The sequence below is a fragment of the Rhopalosiphum padi genome, chromosome 3 (assembly GCF_020882245.1).
Source record: "Rhopalosiphum padi isolate XX-2018 chromosome 3, ASM2088224v1, whole genome shotgun sequence".
Lineage (NCBI taxonomy): Eukaryota > Metazoa > Arthropoda > Insecta > Hemiptera > Aphididae > Rhopalosiphum > Rhopalosiphum padi.
Genome location: NC_083599.1, coordinates 35558013 through 35574787, shown reverse-complemented (window position 1 = coordinate 35574787; position 16775 = coordinate 35558013). Strand labels below are relative to the sequence as shown.

General features: G+C 24.0%; 1 long non-coding RNA gene across 5 annotated transcripts in view; it reads left to right on the top strand.

Annotated features, from left to right (window-relative positions):
- LOC132927856 (uncharacterized) overlaps nt 1-16775 on the top strand; it is an 81098-nt gene that overhangs the window by 49483 nt on the left and 14840 nt on the right. The gene's annotated exons all lie outside the window — the stretch shown is intronic.

The window sequence follows — 16775 nt, the reverse complement described above, 5'->3', positions numbered from 1 at the left end:
TTTAATTGATTTGTGATAAAATTATAATTATTAGTGTGTTTCTTTGATTTGTATCGTATCTATGTTAAACTTAAGCATTGCTGATTTCTATACTATTAAAAACACACACATGTATCATATATTGAATATTCCATGTATTTATTACATAATCTACTAATATATTATAATCTAGTTTCATCTTGATATCAGTACTAATTGTTATCATTGTAATTACTAATTTATTTTTTTATTTATTTTAATTTCATACATACATATTATATGAGTATACTGGGCCCCATCACTAATTAGTATGTAATATTGGCAGTAGTCAATTTTAAGTGAGCTATATCCAATCAATACTTAATTTATGCATTTTTATTTTTTTTATAATTTATTAATCACCTCTTCGTTAGTGTTGGCATACTTACTGATTTTGTTTTAATTTAGTGTACCTACCTAAATCAGGTCTATTACTTAGTGTGGATTACAGGTATATATTGTTGTATTATAAAAAAATAATAATAATTAGTTCCATTTATACTTAGAAACATGACTGACAATGGACTATACTACAATAAGTCATATAATTTTAATAATAATAAATACTAATAATGTTAATAATAAATAAGTACATAGTTATAAATATTTTTATAAAATGCTTTTTAAAATTGATACACTTGCAGTTTAAGAATTTATTTTATTTAAAAAATATTTCGAGTATAGATTATATTAGATTGAGTGATACATACATAGTATAATCATAGTTAAGTTATTGTTATAATACTTGTATGAAGTTAACATGTTAAACTTAGTGACATATAATCGACATTCGACTACATTATACTAGTGATAATAGTTATTTATTTTTAAATGTTCTTCAAACACTGTTAACGATAAGAAGAATTTTAATTTAGAATACCCGTTAATATTACTGTACCAAAAATAAAAAAAATCAAAGTATGAGTTTGTATTATTTTGTTAAATAGGTAATATTACAAAGTAAAGAATTGATCTTAAATCATAAATGTATTGGAAAATCATTATAAAAATAGTTTTATAGTTATTTATAAAAACTTATTTCCTACAAAAATATAAGTAGGTATATGGTCATATTATATTTTTATTAAATAAACTAATATTTAATTTTAAACTAAATCATATATGTATAGTTTTTTAATAGTTAGGTATTATTATTATTATTTATTTTATTTATTACGTTAAAATAAAATAATGTGTAGTATTGTAAATATTAATCGAGTGAAAACTTATCAAAATCGTATAAATGCACATGAGTTATTGATAATAATATAATATGCAATTGGTAGCTTAAAAATATAAGCATATAAGTTAAGAAAATTATTTGAGTATAGAAAACACAGAATTAGAAATTAAGTATACCTATTACCTACACGCCAATAAATTATAATCTATCATCGTTAGGATTTTATCTTTAGATGTCTAGATGGAAAAAAATGTATATAACTTGTTATTGAAGTTCGTCATATTATTGGATACATTACTTTGGTCTATTTTAAAATATACGAGGTAGGTGCTTAATCTAATAACTCTAACCGACTATACCGATCGAAATTAGGAGGAAAATATATCTTCCAGTATTTAATAATAAGTAATAAAATATAATAATTTTACATTTTTCGTGAAGTCTAAACGCTATTTACAAGTCTTTATATGTATAATGTATTTCTATTGACGCATTGTGCATTTGTGCTTGATGCCACTCGGCGCGTAATGAACACAATAATTATACTGATTAACTTAAGAGCTTATAATTTCTTGTGAGCATATTTCGTGTATACCAACTTGATGTCTTTGACTATTCTGCTAAGTGTTTGAACACATACACACCTTACGTAGTTGTTGTTTTACCTTACGTTTATACACACATACATTACCTGCCAGCTGTCAAGTACACAAAAGGTTTTTTCTTTAGATTTTTATCTTGTAATTTTTTTTATTAAAAATATTATTTTCTTTACATGAAGTTCAAGTATTGATGTTATTTTTTCAGTTAAAAACACATAATATTTTCTATTTTAATTTCTAAGGTTTTTTTTTTTAAAAAAAATATTGAAAGTACGACAATTTTTTTTTTTTTAAATCGTTTGAAACCGAAATTTAGATTAATTAGGTATTCATAAAATAACGATTTTTCTTCATAAAGTTTGTAAATTTAATACAAGGTTCTTCTCTTCTAGTTTTTTTGATTTTTATTTTGTAATTTCGATATTAAAAATTATTTATTTTTTTATATGAAGTTCAAATGTTGATGTTATTTTTTCAGTTAAAAATACTTACGCACATTATTTTTCCAGAAGTGTGAAGTTAAAATGTTGATAAAATTGGATATTTAAATAAGAAATACATCATAAGTAGAATAATTGTCGTAGCTATTTTTATGTCATTTGAAAGAAACTTTACTGCACTTAAGTCCCTCAAGCCTTCGACTGGATTTGGCACGAAGGATTACTTTTTCAACTTAACAAACATAAAAAATGTCTTCCTTTACCTTTATTCCTCTTAATCAAACTTTATATAACTGACCGACACTTAAGAGTTCATTTTCTTCAACTTCAGTAACTTATAAAATGAAAAATGGTGTCTCACAAAATAGTCTCTTATCTTCCATATTTTTTATGCTTTTCAACATATTTTCTGCCGACTAGCCCACTATGTAGCAAACTATTGTAGCACATTACATCGACGAAAAATTCGTCATGTCAATTAGTGAAAATTCTTTAATTGCTTTATCTAACCAAAAAATGTATTTCTATCTCATATCCGAGTTGTATATCAAATGGTAAATTACAATAAATCAAAGAAAATCAATTCACTTAACGTTTACATTCAAACAAGGTGTTTGTCCAGCTCTTACATTAAATAATGTCCCGATTTCTACGTCAAATAGAACCAAGTTTAACCTATATAAATGACTGAAACGAAAAATCATATTTGAATTAAAAGACTTAATGTCCGTATACTTAACTTTCTTTTATGTAAAAATAATAGTATCAGTCTAAAACCAAATTTCTACCATATTTCTATCATAGCACTACCGTGAAATTTTGAAAATTTTTGGTGCAGGTTAAAAAGGTAGCGATACTTGTTATAAGTATAATAATATTTAATTCTATATTTAAATAGGTTCAAAGTAATAATAATAACAAAACAAATTTAAAAGAAATGATAATAAAAAAAACTAATCAAGTTAAGTGTCACTATAATGGGCATCTCCTTATCCAACCCCTTTCATGTCTATAACTATTCTTAGTATAAAAGCTTATTATACATTTTTGTATAGATTGTTTATTAAAAATATATATATATATAATAATTCAAAATTAAGAGTTCTCTTTTTATGATTTTAACTTTATTTTTGTAATTGAAAAATATAAGTCGTAAGTACTTTGCTATTATTTACGCGTGTATAATTATTCTATAAACATAGTTAAATTATTAAAACATATAACAAAGCTACATTTATTCATATATATTATATATCATTCTTCGGAATTTCAGTATTGGCTTGTAAACTATTCCACATGGATAGTGCATGTTATAAAATATTTATATAAATATCAGAATTTTCTTAGTTCCGTAGACTGTCTATTCAATGGCCAGGTATTCTCAAAACATATTATACAGCAAAAACAAGTTCTTATTATTTTTTATCGTTTTATTTAAATTTATTTAGTAGGTACCTACAAATATATAATATCACATACTGAATCATAACAATAATACATTGGGTCATGTGCATTTTTCCTTCAACGAATTCCTTTGTAAATATTACATTAGACTGCGTTTTATTTAAACCATCAAAGTTTTAATATAGTTTTATATTTATTAATTCCTTACAACTTTTAGAAATGTTGTCAATTATTGATAATTAACCTATAGTGTACATAAACGTACTTATTAATAAAACGCATTATTATTTTCATTAGTTTTGTTATTCTGAAATTCAACCACATTTTTGTATTAAAACAATTTTTATGTTGAAATTATTATTCAGTGATCAATATATTTTATTTTTTTTTATATTCTTATACTATTGAGTGACTTAATATTATCATAAAAAAGTCTATATACCTAAATATATTAAGAAATAACAAATTTATTTTTGTCTACAAAAATATTCAATCAGTAATACGCTGTATATTTCATCCTTTTCATAATTATGTTTTTAGATTTATAACTTTTAAGATTTTCTTAACGATATTAATATAAGAACGAAATATATGGATTTTTAATAAACTGAATTTCTTTATCATCTATATCTGTTTAATTTTTATAAAGATTATATAGTTAAATTTTATATTATACGCATCAATAATTTTGCATTTTTAAATCGACAGCAATATTTCAATAATAATGAATAACTAAAAGAATGTCTTTTTAATTAATTAAAATAAATATAATGTAATATTTAGATTTCAAATGATTCGTAATTTTGCGATTTATAGGCTGGGTTATTCAATATTTATTAGTCATACTCCCCTTCATTTATGTAGGTATATAATATGCATTTCGTAAATGAAAATCTATGTTTTGTTATATAACACCCGATGAAACAAGTTACTTGCTTTCCATTCGAATGCAAATTAATGTTTTCCTAAGCCAAACACGGCAATAATGTAGCAGGTGAATATAGAATTTACCATAAACCAGAAGAACGGTTCCATCAAAATATAATATGATGTTAATTTCCTCAATAATACTGCAATAATGTTATTGTGCTAATGATTTTCAATGTGGGAATTATTGTTAACGTAGCTGCCTGGTTGTATCAGTTTAAATTGTTTAAAGTCATGATTAGATCGCATACAATTTTAATCGAGTCATCCTTTACTCACTTTTTGGAAATTTATTGTATTTATTTATGTATATGTAGGTATGTTGATGTGTAGTACTAAGATGTATTTATATGTTTTGTTCTAGGTTTTAATTTGGTTAATTAATTTTGTTTAAAAAATAATGTAACTTTTTGGAATTTTAGTGTTATTTGCTCTGAAAATTTGTCTGTCAAACAGTATATTTATTTGGTGAATAAAAAATTATAAAAAAAAGATGTTGAGTACTTTTATAAATATAACTAATCGCTGTTTTGTTGCTTGTATCGTTTTATATATTTTATATTCGGGTGAACCATGTTTGTCTAGCTTTATGAAATATTGAAAAACTATCACCGAATCAACAATTTTTAACAATTTTACCAAATCGAGTGAATAAAAAGCAATAAAGTAAAAATAATTTGTTTTCCTCCCTAATCCGGGAAACATTTTACTTAATCACATGAATTGTTTGACATTATTGTTACTTTATAGTCGATTTATATTTGCGTGTTATGCAACTAATTTAAATTCGTCTTTTTTGCCTATCGAAAAGTATTAATAGGTATTTACCTAATTGTGGTTTTCATAAAAATCTTTTGTCGCCTGTCGGTAAATTTAGTGTTCATAATAATTATTGTAATATAGTTATTGTTACTAATTGTATGCGACATCGTCCTGTCATTAATTTGTTTACAATATTGTGATATTGATATAGTAAATTATCTGCTCGATTGGGTTTAATCTACACTTAGCATTGCGTTTATGCATGACAGTCTTTAAATACATTAATATATAATATATTTATTAATACTGGTATGTGAACGATTATAATAATATTATGTGTACGTAATGTAATAGTATAATACCTATTTCACCAACATTCGTGTTTTGCATTTAATCAGATATACGTAAGGTTTATTGTCGTATTAAGTACCTGCAAACTCACATAATACTATACGCGAACAATGATTAATGCTAAAATATTCATTTGTAGGTAGTTTGTAGTATGTATACGAAAAATAAAAAGTTAAACCAATGTGGTTATAAGTCTTAACTATATTATATTGTACACCGTTGTTGTTGGGTGCACATTATTACGACAAGCTATTTGAGTTTTAATTAAATTATAGTAAATTAATAGTTTAGTAAATTGGTAAAAAAATATGTCATTATATTTAGGAAATGTAGTTCATGAATAAATTATCATCAATATTGAAAAAATGGGCAAATATAATTTTAATGGTAAGATTCTACTACATCAATAATTGTAGTCAATATACTGTTAATTAATAATGCATTTAACTAATTTAAATATTTTGCTCAATTAAAATGTTCTGATAGTTAAGAATTTTAACTGTAAACTCTTGTAAGAGTTAGGTTATTGTTGTTATTATGTTTATAAGTATTATTATAATACTAGGTTTTTGTTGTATGTTATATATTTATCTTTAAAATAAATTAAGACAATACAATATTGCGCGTTGGATATTTTCTATGGATCTCGAAACATATTACATCCGATGTTTGTATAATAATAAGCGGGAAAGAGAAAAATATTATTTAAATAAGAAACTAGGAACCACTAAAAATGAATGAAGTGATGATCTTAAATAGTTTTTTGAAATATAGATACTATTAGTAATAATACTTATACCTACTTAATCATGTCTGTTTCCGCCTTTGATTTTAATAATAATATTGACTCTAAAAATAGAATGGGCTTAATATTTGTAAACTCACCAGTGGTACTGTTTGTATAATGTGATTAACATGTCTGTTGATGTTGGTAATTTTTTTTTATAACAATTCAAATTTCTTGAAGAAAGCAAGACATTATTAATTACTAGCACTATTTACTAATTGTATTATTTCATATTAAACTAATAGGTTTTGTTTATTGTCTCGGTATAATTCTGTTACACATTTTAGACATACCTAATAATGACTATAGTGTGTCTATTAACTAGGTACCCACCTGAGTATCTACCTATTTGATAATTTAATCTTTAAATTTATTCAATTTGTGGTACTGTTATCGATTAAAGTATTTTATGCAATCAATGCTAAAATTGTATTATGCCAACTTATATGCTTCATTGTTTATTATATATATATGTGTGTGTGTATTCATTGATTGATAATTTTGTGTCTATATAGTATTTTAAGAGAATGTTTAAAATCGTACAATATTATAAGATATTTGAACTTAATAAGTATGCATAGGTAGGTACTATCTATGTTTAAAATTGAATTATTACGTGAAATAAAATAAAAATGTATTATAGGTACTAAATTATGCTTCTTGTTTACAGCTGTATGGTAGTTGTTTCATTGTTTGTAATAATTCTTTTGAAGAAGTGTAATTCGTGTTTAATTAGATAGTATTGGAGTTAGTGGTATGTATAAAAATGTTATGTATAGGTAATTATAAAGTACAATATTTTGTTATATACACCACAAAAATTACAATATTTATAGTTTGCTTGGGTGTCATAAGTCATAACTGATATAAAGTTTCGTAATAATATTCTCGTACGATAGTTAAGGTTATAATCGGTAGTTTTTACCACAGTACAATGTGCATAGCGTATATTTACCGAGAAATTCGCCTCGCAGTTTATGTAGGTACGTCGACTTCGCACGGGTCGTTTTGGTTAGTTTTAGACAACCGGAGACGGTCCAATAGTGGTTAGCCAACCGACATCCGTGCTATTTGTTCAATTCGATTACCTTAAAACTCCACCAAGATTAATTTGTGTAACTTATTTGCCGCTTACGACCAATGTACATGCAACGTGCGTGTAACGTTGGTTGGTAGGTCGTAGGTATATTACAATGGAATCATTTTATTAGTTTAAGCTAAAACCGTGACGTGTGACGACCACCCGGTATTATGTTAAGGTTGTCGTTTTATTGTTAATTGGTTTTTGAAACTTTTGACTGACACAAATAGAATATTTGGAATATTTCCCTTACATTATAACTTATTAAAGTGAACGCTATTTTTAATAGTATGTTGCTTATTTTTCAGAAAATGTATGTTTTTTCTTGTACGAAACCGAGTTACTGGCGTGCTTGCTAGGTGTATAGAGTGACGTGTAAATGTGACTGCCAATATTTCAAATTTTTAGATTTTACGTCTTTTAAAATATAATATTACAATAATGTTACGACAAGAGGTTATTTTTCACGTAAACAAAAAACAAAACAATAATATAATACGTACCTAAACACATCATCTAAAGTATAATCGCGTACACGATGTAATATTGTAAGAAAATTAATTACACTGTTGTTATAATTACGTTTCAAGTTTTGATTGGGCATAATATATTAAACAATAATAATAATAATTTAATATAAGTAATATTTATGTAGGGAAACAGTTGACATTTTATAGAATTTGAGAATTTTACTTTTTACAAAAGCTCAAACACGTCGGATTCGTGGATTAATTTTAGTGTGTTGTTTATGGATTTCGTTTCTGAAATAGTACTTTCCTAGTATTGAGGATACGTTAAAAGTTATACGTACTTGATGTGTTTATAAAGACAGTCATGAGACTGTATTTGTTTAAGCGATTTTACTTCCATTTCCATACATACAACACAGTCTCATCGGGTTTTTCCATTAAGGATTAACGCGTTATCCAAATTATTACAATTCGTATAGTATATTATTATCGTTGGTTGGTACGACCTTTTTACTGCGTCGTTACTCATTAATCGTGTTCAACAGTATATTTAAATCATCCCACGGAATGTTAAAATGTTAAATTACTCTGCAAATGTAAGTTGCAGTTTTAAATTTTCTTTTAGTTTGTGTTTAGACTTTTTAAGACATTCTTTCGCTTTTATTTTTTTAAAAAAAAACGCGTCTTTTAACTGTTGAGAAATCAGTCGATGCATTAACATACTCTCATCGATCGTTGTCCATAGATATAGTGGAATATATTATATTTAACTGTATGTCGAACAGTTCTGTACATAATTGACGACATAAATGTTTTAATTAGTTTTAGTTTAGAGAAACTCCTTTCTATATACAGTCACCAGTGCTTTTATTAGTTACATGCGTTAAGATACTCAATGAAAACCATGTTTTTAGAAATACATCTAGCAATAGATATTATTATTCAGTAATTTTTTCATTAAATTTCAATAATTTTTATTTAATTCAGCGTAGTTGCTCATTTTAATATCACACACGATGATAAATGTTGTAAGTAACGAGTTAAACATTTACTTCACTCATTTGGCTCAGTCAGAGTAGTTTTTTTTTTAAATAATATCAGTAAATTATGAACACCTATGAGAGAGGGTGCGTTATGTTTTATTATTATTTTTGTTAGTTTTAAAATTTTTTTGACACTAATTTTGATGGTGAAACGTATTCTGGTAATTATAATAGCCCAAAGACATTGAAACTATTATTTTAAAATTATTTTTTTTATGTTTAGCCTATTATAGCTTATTTTATTTATGGATATTTTGTTTCATATAGGTATACGATAAAATTCTAGGGGTTAGGTATTTTTCAATTCTAAAAATTCCTGTCGTCTTTCGGGTTATGGGTTGTGACTTAATTAAAAATATACCCGAGATTATTAATTTGTGTGAACTCTGTCGTATCTATCCGTCTATATTGTGATTTTTGTTGTTACAAATAAACCTGATATCAGCAAAATAATAAGCAGTCAGTTTTATCAAAATATATTATCAGACGATAATTTTTGGTCTACATTCATAAATCTATACTATAAATTACATTATTTTATCCACATTAAACTATATTTATGTTTTTTTAACACTTTATTATGAGTCATTTGTGAGGTTTTGATATAACTATTTTAGCAATATAACGTTAGTTGTTGGTCAAATTTGATTTAAAACTTTGAATTACGTAGCTAAAGAGGTTTTGCTCACTTGTATATTGGCGTTTAGCAGTGGATGAGTATTACTTGGGTAACGATTTCGAATACTTTTTGTTGAACTTTTTACGGATTACAAAAAAAAAATATATATATTAACATGCGATGCTCTGCTTACTGTTCGTCAGTGCTGCATGTAGTTGTAATGAGATGCTGGTAGGTATTTTCTAACATTAACTGTATTTTATTACGCCAAAACGTCACATACATAGTGACCCTGACAGATACTCGTATCTGGAGAGAATTTAAATTAAACGAAATTAAGAAACATTCAAGGAAGATAAATCTTGGGTAGAAATATATTTTTACATTTATTCAACACCTCTTCGGTGTGTCATCATGACGTAAGCAAAGCGTTTATAGTGACTTTTAACAGAAATAAACTTATTTTAGTTATTCATTTACCTTTAGTATAACCGTTCACTTTTTTTTTTAATATAATATTTATCGGTTAACGTTCCATGTGTATTGATTGGGTACTAATATATTTATATTGTCTGGATCAAGTCAATTAACGAAAATATATATTTCATTATACGAATTAGTATGAATTATGTAACACTTTATCAAAATATTTAACAATGTCGATCTGGTGCAATTTGTTGGCAGTATGTACAAGGTACACTTAAGTTTTATTATATATATATATTTTCAAAACAATTTAAACACTAATAAATAGGAAAACAGGAACAAAAATTAAGTAATAATAATAATTTATAGATGGCTTTTACTTCTCCCATTGATAGTTAATAATTGCTAATAAAAGAAAAAATGAGTAGGTATAGTAAAATATAATTGACAGGACTTTAAAATTTTAAAAAACTAATGGCACATATTTATATGATTTAAATAGTAATATTTAAGATTAAAGGATAACTATAGTTTAGCTCGGTCGTATAATAATAGTCTACAGTGTAAAGTAATATTTATTTACAATTTCATGTTGTATGATTTTTAATAGGTGCAATAATAAGGATTTAATAATTTTATCATTTTTTACATAATTGAGGATAAACGGTTAAAATAAATAAAATTCGTGTTAAAAGATTTAAAATTAATACCAATAATAAGTATTAACAAAAAATAATATTGTTTTGAGTTACTTATTCACGAGTTGATATATCTGTGCCTGTATTGGTAGTGTTAGTATTCTTATCTTTGTGCACTTTAAACGTGTGTACCACATGACAGTTGCGTTTCACCATATCTTGTCTAATAAATTAAACACCTGAAATGATGGCATTACCACGCATGTATTGCTTAAACCAAATCGAATCTAAAAACCACCAAAAATTATTATTTTATTCACCGCGTGTGACCTGAGATAAGACTCTGTAAAACAATAACCATAAATTAAGCAGCCGCAGTCATTATTAAATAATAATTGTCGCTTTCCTTTTAATGGACCGCCGTTTGTCTTGTGACCGTCGAATGACGACCACATTACGCCTACTTAGCCGAGTAATTGCATTTTAAGAAAGAAAAAAAAATACATAAAATAATCATTATTGAAATCGATTCTAAAAAAGCAAACTTATCGATGTACTCGTATTTTTCCGCTTAAATAATTTCACTGGTAAATGATCGTCTCGATGTGCTATATTATATTTGTTAAATAGTTGTTTAGTTTATGTTTTGTTGCATATGATAAATTGTATTATACTTAATGATAATTTTTCTGAAAATTACTTGGTATGTTGCCGAAAAAAAATGAAATCGATAGAAATAATAATAATAATAATAGTAAAAAAAAGTAAAATAATATAATTTAAATTTAAGCTTGTGTGTAAATAATATACAAATTATATACAACGCACTACAATGTATTATTTCATAAATAATTTAGGTGTACATTTATTTCTAGTTAAAGTTTTGTGGTATAGGAAGGTTATTACTTGTCTTGTCAGATATTATTCGTATTGCTTAATAATGAATAAGGATAGTTTTTTAATTCGTACCTATATAAGTTATTCTCAACTATTTATTACTCTGTAATTATTATTATACCTTTTAAACTGTAGCGTGTTTAAGATAACTTAATAATTTTGCATAATAGGTAGTTACTTGATAACATTTTAAAAGTTGTGATGTATGAGAAGAATTTATACTTACTCTATTTATGTATACCGAGATAATTGTAAGTACATTATATACCTATAAACGATGTATAGCCTGTCAATAAAACTGTTAACATAAGGTAATACTATAATACGTGGGTAACACTAGTAATTATTAATATTATTATTTGTATTTTTTTATGTAATTAATTATTCGTATACAATAAAAAATAACAATATATTAGATACTTTGTATTGTTGCATAATATAGAAAAGTTAATAAGGTAAAACTCATAGAAAATAGATATTAATCTAATTATAATATGTTAAAATAAATAGGTATATGACTTCTTTTATGTATATTGTTTACATTGTGTATATAAGTATAATTGATTAATGATGAAAATAATTTTCACAATTATTATGAGTGACCGATTATATATATAAGTACTCGTATTTGTAATTTATCTGTCTTAAATTAAATCAAAGCAGATAGAATTGTTTTTGCAATTTATTTAATTGTCATAAAATGTGTATGTTAAACAAAATATTAATATGACGTGTTTTTGTCTTTAATACCAGACTGTTTGATAAAAGATATATTTATAAAGCTTATTATTGCCATATTAGTTAAAATATCAAACATTAAACAAATACAAAAACATCGCTAACCCGGAAAATAGACGTGGTATAATGAGAAAACTTTGTCAAGTATAGTTATTTGAAAAGGCCTTTATTTATGTAGGTAGCTTTTTGCTAGGGATACGATACCCTGTACTATAACTATGTGTATTTAATTATTATGTGTTTTATACGTAACTTGTAAAATATAATGATGTATGATATTAATTAACTTGGCAAGTTATTTTTGACAATCTGCCAATTATAATTATTATTTAATTAAAAAATCTTCTATAAAATTAATTTTAATAGTACGCAGAAATATGAAATATAATAAAATAGTTTATTATAAAGTTTTTCATAATATAAGCTTTAATTTTAAGATTTTTATGATATTTTATGTTTTTAATTTATTTTTTCTTACATAATTTTTATAGAAAGTATAGGTAGCCCAAAGAGGTATCTAATGTGTAATTTTCAAATAATTTATATATTTTTAATTATATTCAATTGTTTTGGTTATCATGGATTTTATACTAAAAGTTCTAATATAATTGTACTGTATTGTCGTTTTACTTTTTGACTCTCGGCGATTTAACTTTATAGATTTGAGTTTGAAGTTAATTCTATCATAAGATTTTTAAATTTGCTATGACATAGAAAAAATATAAAAATAGAAATCGAATCATTTATTAATTATAATTCATAAATTTAAACTAGTTAATTTATTTTATTGTTTATTTAATTTACTAGTATTTTTATTTGAATACATGCCATTTTTAATGCGATTTAAATTGTTTAAGATAATAATATTTTCTAGTATTTGGTAGGATACATTTTATACAATTATGGATGACAGAATCAACACATTAAAATTGATTTTATTATTTTTCAAAATAGTAGGGTTATAATTAGTTATCTGATAAGATCATGAAGTTGTGCTCGATTTGAACTTGAATTTAAAAAAAAATTATTTTTATTATTTAATTACAAAATGGATATTTTTTATGAAAAATACTGAACAAACTCGATGATGTGGTATAATTAATACAACTTAAATATATTTTAAATGTAAACATTACATAAAAAAAAAATTAACGTGATATGAGTTGAATATTAAGGTCAGAGTATACTCATACAAGTATAATAATAATTATTTTGGTTTTTTCTATAGAAGGATAGGTCGATCTTATATCAATCTTACAACAATCTTACAAAATATCACTGCAGATAGCTAAGTAATACTTTTATACATTTATAAGTTTAGAGTTAACGTTTATAAAAATCACTCTTGTACTAGTAAAGATGTAGTTCCGTGTTATAGATATGTATGATATTATGATATAGTTAATATCCTTAAATGGTTAAACACAACAACAATTATTAATTATAAAATTACATTAAGGTATAGTATAGTAGGTGATAGTAAAAAGTGTTAAATATTTAGTGAAATTAAAAATAGTGAATTATAAATATATAGATTTTTGCCCTAACGATAATAAATTAGCTTACATTTTAAGTATATTATTTGTTATATGTACTGTTAAAATGAATAATATTAATAATATATTATCAGTTTTTTGACACTTATCACCTTTTTTCGTATATCAAATTCAAACAATTTTTTTTAAATTTATTTTATTTGCCTAAATTAAATGTCTAAAAATATGAAAATGATCCTTCGTTATCAATGTTTTACTATTGTATTTACTATGGGCCACATAATATTTATATAGGTACACGTATATATTATATATATTATATAATATTATAATCTGATTTACTTAATAAAAACCGTACATACTTTTTGTGTTGATGATAAAAATGTACAAATTCAAAATAAAAGAAGGAGTTTAAATAAATAATTGTTTTGTAGAAAATAAACTTAACTATAACTTAAATAGACGATGCTTCTTTTAATTATAAGATATTTCCGTGTTAATAATGATTATTATCGAAAAAACATTATGTATATTATTAGTATTAAATATTAATATAGATAGTATTATAGATTATAATATTAATAATATAGTCTAAGATTATTTTAAGAAATAATACATACCATGTAAAAGAAGTAATAACAATTTCTTGTAGTAGGTTCATTATTATAAGCTATGTTATGATCAAATTTATTAAAAATATAATTTATGAATTTTTTTTAATAAATAAATAAAAAAACAAAACTAATAAATGAAATATAATTTTAGAAAACAAATCTACACATGCTTATATTAAAATGTATTTTATGAATAAAAACGATATCTGCTTTAATCTTAAAAATAGACAGCATCTAAAAAATATTTAAATTGTCTATTTAATCAAAAGACAATGTTATAACCTAAGACTAATTTTGCTCATGTAACCAAAAAAAAAAAAAAACATATATTAAATAGTCTATTTTTAATTGAAATTATGATCTATATAGAGTCTATTTAGAGTTTCTTCTGTTACTATAATTACAACTAAAATAAATTTATAATATTTTTAACTAAAACTGGTAAAATAGGTAGGTAGGTACAATATTTTAATTAATTTAACTTGAAAAAATAAAACGAATATTTAGGTGTAATGATTTTCAATTTTTGATTTGACGAGGATTTTCTTTTTCTCAAATAAATCAAAATAATGTAAGGAAGTATGTAATTATTAATAAAACGATTTCTGTAAGTCGTACTGAAGTATAAATGGAATTTATTGTTTATTTCTGCTATTAACATTTTACTTATATGATAATATGTAGAAAAATTAATTTATGATCTATAGAAATTCAATTAATAATGTAAGACTTAATTAATATAATATAAGAACTATTCTTTAGAACTAAATATTATTATTATTATTCTATGTTCAAATTGTTTTTTTCAAAAATTAAATACAAAAACAAGTTGTGTAACAGTATTTTATATTAAAGCGAACAAAAGAGAAAAAAAAATGTAAATTTTATCTAAATAGTCAGTTTTAAATATTTTATTTTCATAAATATAAATGAAAAAAAAATGTATACTAAAAATAACAGGTTTAAATTTAATAATTTAAGTTTTTAAGTTTAATGGAACCCTATGTTTTATTTTTGGTCAAAAAAAGCTATATTTTTAATGTCGAAGGGAATTTGTTTTATTACACTGATAAACAAAAAATAGGAAGGTATTTTTACTATTCAGAATTTACTTATATTATATTATATCTTAAGTTTACTGAAAAACGATGTCAATATTACAATGATATAAAAATGGAGACACTGATCGTCGTGATTTATGAGGAAATAACTACAAAACAAGTTATGTTTTTATTTCACTACACTTCTGTAATTTTATTTGTGATGTAAAATAAAATTGTCACCTAAGTCATGTTGTACACTAAAAATATATTCTAGTCATTAAATTAAAACATTTAAAAAAATTTCACCAAACACATGTTTGTGTTTTGTCACATGTATTATGGTTAATGTACGTATCGACAATATAAAATAGGATTTATATACCAGGATTAATATTATGTCTTATCTTGTAAAAATGCGTAATAAATATATATAAATGTATTCTTTTATTTTTGTATTAAGCATAAATTGAATCTAATACTATTGATTTACTTATAATTATTTTAGTTAAGTTATAAGAATACATCATAGTACACTGTTATTGAACCTATTTAAATGTATTGTATCTTAGACATGAAAAGAATCAGCTATTAAATAAGGTGTAGGTAATTAGTGTTTTTTTTTCATAAAAGTACTTATTTGATAAAAATAATAAAATGGATGTTGAAATACGCCATTTATTGAAATATTAACTATTACTTATAAACTCAATCAATTGTATAACCAACTCATATAATACATCCGGCATGCATTGTTTAGTTTTTATTATATAACTAGAAAATGTTTTATATCGTGTATTATATTATTAGTAAAATAATAATTTTCAGTGGAGCCGAACTCTGCCTTAGCTTTAAAATGAAATTACTTTCAATAATTTATTGGATACTTGGAACTTATTATAATAATGGTTATTGTGAATCAAAAAGGCCCACATTATTAATCAATCTTATAAAAGTACCAATAATTGTATAGGATAGACTGTAACAACTTAATTTTTAAACAAACTTATTACGGGTTTGTGAAGAGCCCGTGTAAAACGATAAATGATACACACGGTGAATAGAAAACAAGTATTATTACTACTGTTCATTACATTAAACTAATTTCAATAGTCTTGTTATTTAAACTATTATTTATTGTAGAAGAGATTCAAAATGTAATATTTTTAAATCGTATAGGTTCAAAGTTCGGTGCCACTGATTATCATTCAAGTGACGATAAATGATTATAAATGTTTG